The following is a 580-nucleotide window of genomic DNA, read 5'->3' on the forward strand; positions in this document are numbered from 1 at the left end:
TGAAATAAACACTGAGACACACACTGAAACACAAACTGAAATACACATTGTAAAACACTGAAACACACACTAAAATACACAGTGAAATACACACTGAGACACACACTGATACACACTGAAACACACACTGAACCACACACTGAAATACACTAAAATACACACTGAAATAAATACAGACACACACTGAAACACAAACTGAAATACAGACTGTAACATACTTTGTAAGACACTGTAACACACTGAAAAACACACTGTAACACACTGTAACTCACTGTAACACACACTGTAACACACTGTAAAACAAACTGACATACACACTGTAACACACTGAGACACACTGTAACACACACTGAAATAGACACTGTAAAACACAAACTGAAATACATACTGTAACATACTTTGTAACACACTGTAACACACTGAAATACACACTATAACACACTGTAACTCACTGTAACACACTGTGACACACTGAAATACACACTGTAACATACTTTGGACTTTGTAGCACACTGTAACACACTGTAACACATTGTAAAACACAAACTGAAATACACACTGTAACACACTGTAACACACT

General features: G+C 35.7%; 1 protein-coding gene across 1 annotated transcript in view; it reads left to right on the forward strand.

Annotated features, from left to right (window-relative positions):
* sv2a (synaptic vesicle glycoprotein 2A) overlaps positions 1-580 on the forward strand; it is a 31,392-nt gene that overhangs the window by 26,677 nt on the left and 4,135 nt on the right. The window lies entirely within an intron of this gene.

Source organism: Nematolebias whitei, chromosome 5 (genome assembly GCF_014905685.2).
Source record: "Nematolebias whitei isolate Nwh7 chromosome 5, NemWhi1, whole genome shotgun sequence".
NCBI lineage: Eukaryota > Metazoa > Chordata > Actinopteri > Cyprinodontiformes > Rivulidae > Nematolebias > Nematolebias whitei.